This window comes from Mytilus trossulus, unplaced genomic scaffold (assembly GCF_036588685.1).
Source record: "Mytilus trossulus isolate FHL-02 unplaced genomic scaffold, PNRI_Mtr1.1.1.hap1 h1tg000110l__unscaffolded, whole genome shotgun sequence".
NCBI classification, from domain to species: domain Eukaryota; kingdom Metazoa; phylum Mollusca; class Bivalvia; order Mytilida; family Mytilidae; genus Mytilus; species Mytilus trossulus.
Genome location: NW_026963297.1, coordinates 2,254,035 through 2,261,019, shown reverse-complemented (window position 1 = coordinate 2,261,019; position 6,985 = coordinate 2,254,035). Strand labels below are relative to the sequence as shown.

Below are 6,985 nucleotides of genomic sequence, written 5' to 3'. Positions count from 1 at the left end.
GATGATGATGATGATGATGATGATGATGATGATGATGATGATGATGATGATGATCAATGATCATATCAATCATGATTTGATTTTTCAGACAAGAAGTCGTAAACGCATTCGAACACATATATCTGCATTCGAGGTTGCTGACTATTTTTGTAAAAAACTATAGATGAACTTCAACAAATTTAGTATTTCAATTGTTCATTACTAACTTACTTCATTAATATTCAATTATTGACTCTTTTTATTATTAATTTCAGGAGAATTTTCAAACTTGTAGAATAATCTCACAACATCAGAAGCAAAACTTTTGGCGAGTTTTTAAACAGGTATATTCGAATGACTGTCAGAAAAAAGAAAATCGTCGAAATCAAGATAATCAATTGTAGATTTATTCTTCCTAACATAACGGCACTATTGCATGTCGTCTACTTTTGCTGAAAAATTTACCTAAAAAATAAGGCTCGTAAAACAGTCTTATCCAAAAGCAAATGCTAATAAAGTGATGTTTTTTTTTCCTTTTCAAGGAGAGGTTTTAAACAGTCGAAACTAGTTACAAGGTATACACCAAAATAAATAAGCACTTTTATGAAAAGATGCTTTCAATAAACATAACAATGGAAACTTCATATTTCAGACAATTGGTCGTAAACACATGCGAACGTATATATCTGCATTCGAGGGTACTGATAATTTTTTGGTAAAAAAATATAAATGAACTTATACAAAGTTAGTGTATACTGTTTTCCATTGTATTATGATTACTATATGCATTGATATTCAATTATTGACTTTTTTTTCTATTATTAATTTCAGTAGAATTTCCAAACTTATGGAATACCCTTACAACATAAGAATCAAAACTTTTGGCGACTTTTATTGTTTGTTTTATAGAGATTAACATAATAACACAATGTTCACTGCTGTGCCTCTATTTTTAACATTTTTACTTATTATGTCTTTTTGTTTTGTTAATTTTTTTATAAGACAATCATACATGTACAAGTGAGAGGTTTAACTAGCTTTAAAACCAGGTTTAATCCACCAGTTTTTATAAAAGAAAATGCATGTACTAAGTCATGATTATGACAGTTGATGTTGATTGGTTTGATATGGTCATTATTTTCTATTGTACTTTGATTACTATCTTCATTAATATGCAATCATTGACTATTTCCTATTATTAATTTCAGGAGCATTTCCAAACTTATGGAATGATCTAACAACATCAGGGTCAAAACATTTGGAGACATTTACAAAAGGTTTATTCGAATGACTGTTAGAATAAACTATACATCAATATCAAGATAATCAACTGTACATTTATATCTTTTATATAAGCTTTGGATTTCAAATAGTTTGGCCACGAGCATCACTGAAGAGACATGTATTGTCGAAATGCGCATCTGGTGCAAGAAAATTGGTACCGTTAATTTTATTACTACCACTGGGTCGATGCCTCTGCTGGTGGACTATTAGTCCCTGAGGGTATCACCAACCCAGTAGCCAGTACTTCGGTACTGGGATGAAATACGGATTTTTTTGTGTTATTAAAATTTGCTGTTACAAAATATTAGAAATCATTATAAATTTAGGAATGTATCTCCCTCATGCAAAGCTCTGATTCCTTTCACGGATTTGGCTATACTTTTTGGACCTTTTGGAATATAGATCTTCATCTTTTATATAAGCTTTGGATTTCAAATATTTTGGCCACGAACATCACTGAAGAGACATGTATTGTCGAAATGCGCATCTGGTGCAAGAAAATTGGTACCGTTAATTTTATTACTACCACTGGGTCGATGCCTCTGCTGGGGGACTATTGGTCTCCGAGGGTATCACCAACCCAGTAGCCAGTACTTCGGTACTGGCATGCAATACGGATTTGTTTGTGTTATTAAAATTTGCTGTTACAAAATATTAGAAATTATTATAAATTTAGGAATGTATTTCCTTCGTGCAAAGCTCTGATTCCTTTCACGGATTTGGCTATACTTTTTGGACCTTTTGGAATATAGCTCTTCATCTTTTATATAAGATTTGGATTTCAAATATTTTGGCCACGAGCATCACTGAAGAGACATGTATTGTCGAAATGCGCATCTGGTGCAAGAAAATTGGTACCGTTAATTTTATTATTCTACCTAATATAACGGCACTATTGAATGTAGTTCACTATTGCTAAAAAAATTATGAAAAAAGTAGGCACGTAAAATAGTCTTTCCTATAAACAATTCTGAATAAAATGACGTTTTCTTTTGCAAGGAGAGTCTATAAAAAGTCTATGAAACTAGAGGAAAAGTATGCACAAAAATATATAAGCACGGTTATAACAAAATTATTTCAATGAACATAACAATGGTAGGGTCATTTTTCAGACAATTAGTCTTCAACGCATTCGAAAACATATATGTCTATATAACTTTTTGTCTATATGTCTGTTTGTCTATATGCCTTTTTGTGTTTCTTTCTTATATATAATGTGGCTGCTTTGTACTTATACATCCCATCATTGTATTATTGTGCAATGGTAAATGTTTGTTAATATATTTGTTTGTTTTATAGGGATTAAGATAATTTTTCTCTATTTTTGACATTTTTTACCTGTTATGCCTGTTTGTTTTGTTCACAAATCGTTGTCAATATAATGGATTTTAATACGACAGTCATACAAAGGAGAGGTTTAACAAGCTTTAAAATCAATTTAATCATCAATTTAATCAACCATTTTTTGTAGAAAGAAAATGCCTGTACCAAGTCAGGAATATGACAGTTGGTGTTCATTGGTTTGGTATGGTCACTATTTTCTATTGTACATACATTACTAACTTCATTAATGTTCAATTATTGATTATTTTTATTATTAATTTCAGGAGAATTTCCAAACTTGTGGAATAATCGCACAACATCAGAAGAAAAAGTTTGGCGACTTTTATAAACAGGTAAATTGACTGTTAGAAAAAAGCAATATATCAAGATCAAGATTATCAACTGTACATGCATTCTATCTAATATATAATGGCACTATGAAATGTGGTTTAATTTTGCTGAAAACCAAATAAAAAAGGTATGCACGCAAAACGGTCTTATCCAAAAGCAATTACAAATGAAATGATTTTTTTTCTTCTACTGCAAGGAGAGTCTTTAAAAAGTCGAAACAAGTGACAAAGTATAATAAAAAAGAATAAGTAAAGACTTTTATCAAATGACGCTTTCAACAAACATAATAAAATTGAGAATGGAAATGGGGAATGTGTCAAAGAGACAACAACCCGACTAAACAAAAAACAACAGCAGAGGGTCACCAACAGGTCTTCAATGTAGCGAGAAATTCCCGCACCCGGAGGCGTCCTTCAGCTGGCCCCTAAACAAATATATACTAGTCCAGTGATAATGAACGCCATACTAATTTCCAAATTGTACACAAGAAACTAAAATTAAAATAATACAAGACTAACAAAGGCCAGAGGCTCCTGACTTGGGACAGGCGCAAAAATGCGGCGGGGTTAAACATGTTTGTGAGATCTCAACCCTCCCCCTATACATCTAACCAATGTAGAAAAGTAAAATGGTAAGTTCATAGTTCAGACAATTAGTCGTAAACGCATTCAATCAAATATATCTGAGTTCAAGATTACTGATTATTTTTGTAAAAGAATCTAAATGAACTTAAACAAACTAAGTGTACACTTATAAAGTGTTCTTTATTCTTCTGTGTGCATTGACGTCAAACATTTGCTATTTTGAAATAAAAAAATACATTTTGCAAATTAATCTGCAATTTTTTAAGTTTATTGTTTGGAAATATGTAACAAACATCTTTTGACATCAACTCATAAAAATCTTTTCTTGAATGCGATTTGAAATTTGTAATATTCATGAGATTACACATTTTGATTTCATGAGGATATTTAAAAAAAAAAAAATTGTGTTAAAATGAGTTAATTTTTCAACAGTTTAAATAAATAAAACATTTGTATATACTTGTTTAAGAAAAAAATATATTTTAATTTCATTGTAAAAAGTATATATTAAAATTGCTGACCTTAAGCATTTTTTATTTGACTTTACATATTGAAAATGAAAAATGCTCCAACGTGGAGCATTTTTCAATTTGACATAAAAATGAAAAATGCTCCAATATGGAGCATTTTATATTTTATATTTTGACATTATAAATTGAAAAAAGAAAACTTATTCCGAACATGAGTAGTATTTATATAGTATATATATGATAACATTGAGAATAGAAATGGGTAATGCGCAAAAGAGACAGCAATTCGACCAAAGTGCAGACAACAGCCAAAGGCCACCAATGAATCTTTAATATACCTCTAGTCAACAAACACACATCAATGCGCACAGTAATGCTCATTTCAAAAGAAGTCCGAGTTCGATGTCAGAACAAGTAATGTAGTATATGTATTTGATTTTAACGACATCAATCTCTGTATTACTAAAATATATTACACCATGGTTTTCTGTATCGCAAACTAGTCATTACATTCACTAAATTGTATCAACGGTACACTGACACCATTCGCCAAAAAAATGCACATCAACACACAGACATGTTATATGTTCAAAGGTACACATCAAATCTTATTCTGTAACGGTAATATTCTATACAAAACACAAATATGTCGGCATTCACCTCAAAACCTAACCAAACAGGCTTATTCAAAAGGGATACAGTTACGATACTGTCATAAGAATGGCATATTTTAGTATGAATATTTATATACTCAATAACATATGGTTTTTGCATTGTAAATAAACAAATTTATTATAAAACAAGTTGTTGGCATAAAACGGTTTATGTTCTTTTCACATATTTTATGATGATATCATACAAAAACCCCGAATGAGAGAGATTATGCTAGAAATTTAGTTGATGAAGACATTATCTTTCAATCAGATTAATTTATGTCTGGAACGGGCATTTCAGTAATTGATAGTAGTCTGTTGTTAATGTATGTATGTATCATTGTCATTTAGCTTAGTATTGAAATCTATTAGGCCCGAGACCACAATTAATTCCTCTATCATTTCTTTATAACGTTTTGTCGCATTAAAAACAAATCTATTTTTTTTTTGTTTTGTGTGTGTGTGTGTAATGCACAGTACGTCAATACAAAAATATCAAGTATACATCATACACATTTGGTAAATACACATCCATACCCCTTAGGCAATTCAAGAGATGTTCCGAAAAGTGTAATTATACCCTTTTTGTACCTGGCCTAATCACTATTTCCATATAAACATCAGTTAAAATGAAAAATCCAAAAGTTTTATTTAAGCTCTCTTCTATCATTTCCACCCCAGAAAAACTAAGAAATCTGAGGAAGGGAAAGAAAAAAATAAAGACAAAATACACTATTATTAAAGGGAACTATATTCGTAGACAACGAAAAGCGGGATCATTAATTGTGGTTTTCGGCCAATAAGATATCTGACTCTGAGTTTTACTGTGCGTGATTTCGTGTCTATGTTTATTCTACATTGTTTAGAGGTGTTAGATGGTATAACAATACATATGTATGTCCAAGTCAGGAGCCTCCGTCTTTTGTTAGTCTTGTTTATGTGTTGTCAATTGAATTAATTGTTTTCAAAATATTGGACTTGTGTGTAACTTCTATCTTCAATGCATACGTACACATGTTAAGGGGTCAGCTGCATGAAGTCCGCCTTCGGTCGCAGAAATTTCCCGCTGTGTTGAAGACCGATTGGTGATCTTGAGCTCTTTTTTGCCTTTTGATCGGGTTGTTGCCTTTGTTACACGTTCGACATTTCCATTCTTAATAAACACATTTAAGGATAATTGTCATGTTCTAGACACGTGTAGGTATTCTGTCGTGTGTTTTGCGGGTAAACTAATTAATAAAAATTCACATCTTTTTGGTCATAATTGTACCTTTTAGTATATTTCTCATGTTCAAAATTAGGTGATACACACATATTGCACACGTATAAATAATTAACAAGTTCTTCAAGATGTTTTAAAATACTGTCGACAATTTGAATATTTAAAACACATATATTGAAACAAATTTCATTTCATTCTAGATCTACTCATTAAAAATTAAAAAAAAATTATGCAGTTTTGATCATCCTTTTAAATTTTTATATTGGGAAATAATTTCAATTCAAAATGAAACATGCATTTTTTTTCATTTTTCAACCTTTTAAGTCAAATTACAAAATACTTAATGTCAGCAATTCCAATTTTTCTTCTGAAATAACTTATATTATTTTTCCTTTCTAAAACAAGCATCTGCAAATCATTTGATGTATTCAAACTGTTGAAATTTTATCTTTTTTTAATATCCTCGTGAAATAAAAAAAAAATCCATATAGATAACAAATTTCAAATATCATTAAGAAAATGATTTTTCAAAAGTCACTTCAAAAGAGTTTTGCCTTATGTTTAAAGTGTGAAGAGCAATTTGCTATATTCATTTTTTTCTGTTAAAAATGCCATTTTTTGGCGTAAATATACACGGTCTTCTGTTGTACATTGATTACCTAGTACTTCATTTATTTAGGATTCAATTATTGACTATTTTTTTATTATTAATTTCAGGAGAATTTCTCAACTTGTGGAAGAATCTTTAAACAGAAGAACAAAAACTTTCGGCGACTTTTACAAGGTTTGGACCTACTTAAAAAAAAAACTTCAAGCCGAACAAAACCCTGGATTTTTTTTCAAGTAGATAGCTACGAAGCTTCCCTTTTCATCTAGTACGAACAACTGTCTTGCCGTAGAACTTTTTATATTAACTTTTCTGTAAGGTGGGGTAGGGTGTTCGACCCTAACTCTGGATCTAGTTTAATAATAAAAAAATAAATCAAACAATACCCTGGATTTGTTTTCTCAGGTACACCTCATCTACCTTACTTCCCTTTTGCGCATCGTGCAGACAGATGCATTGCCGAAGAACATTTGTTTATTAACTTTTCTGTAAGGGTTGGAGAGGGTGTCAGA

The 6,985-nt window shown here is 30.7% G+C and overlaps 1 long non-coding RNA gene across 1 annotated transcript; it reads left to right on the top strand.

Annotated features, from left to right (window-relative positions):
• The first annotated feature begins 252 nt into the window (after positions 1-252).
• LOC134700019 (uncharacterized) lies at positions 253-6,704 on the top strand. Its single transcript, XR_010103729.1, has 4 exons — positions 253-323; positions 1,188-1,256; positions 2,871-2,939; positions 6,584-6,704. It is a non-coding gene; the product is annotated as an uncharacterized LOC134700019 (long non-coding RNA).
• Positions 6,705-6,985: the final 281 nt, after the last annotated feature.